The sequence below is a fragment of the Tupaia chinensis genome, unplaced genomic scaffold (assembly GCF_000334495.1).
Source record: "Tupaia chinensis unplaced genomic scaffold, TupChi_1.0 Scaffold000544_1, whole genome shotgun sequence".
Lineage (NCBI taxonomy): Eukaryota > Metazoa > Chordata > Mammalia > Scandentia > Tupaiidae > Tupaia > Tupaia belangeri.
In genome coordinates, this window is record NW_006160056.1 from 45,291 (window position 1) to 45,888 (window position 598).

The 598-nt window shown below is 54.2% G+C and overlaps 1 protein-coding gene across 1 annotated transcript in view; it reads right to left on the reverse strand.

Moving 5' to 3' along the window:
* Window positions 1–598, reverse strand: part of TFPI2 (tissue factor pathway inhibitor 2) — a 4,945-nt gene that overhangs the window by 3,129 nt on the left and 1,218 nt on the right. The window lies entirely within an intron of this gene.

Here is a 598-nt window from a genome sequence, read left to right on the forward strand (position 1 = left end):
CCACTCAGCGTTGAATAAACAGGAAAGAGGAACTGTGTTAGTGGTTGTAAACGTGTGATTACTTTTGAAAGGCAGAAAACTAGTGAGACTTGACCCTTGAAAAATCCAGGCTAAAACTGTAGAAATGAGATCTTAAAAATTAGCTCAGCGACTGCACAGCTGCACAGGGCGGCCGCAGGAGCTCCGGCGGGCCCCAGAGCACTTACTCTCTATCCTCCAGCAAGCTTCATCACAGGCTGCCCTGGTTTCGAAATTGTTGGCGTTGCCCTCGCAGCCCCCGTACATAAACTGGCGGCAACTCTGCGTGTACCTGTCGTAGTAGTAACTGGGAATCCGGGCGCGACAGGGCCCTTCGTCCGGGGGCAGGAGACAGATCTCGCTGTTATTTCCTACAGAAGAGGAAAAAGAGAGGGGAACAGGTCAGACCCATCTATCTGCCTTGAGGAATCTCGGGAGTTCTGTCCTCGCCCTTTCCGAGCCCAGCAGATTTTGCAGAGGAAAAGTGCAAACTTGGGCGCGAGTCCACACCGCGCGCGCCAGGGTCTTGGAAAAGCGCCGCGTAGAGAGCGAAGGCGAAAACCCCGCTAGCCAGCCACCA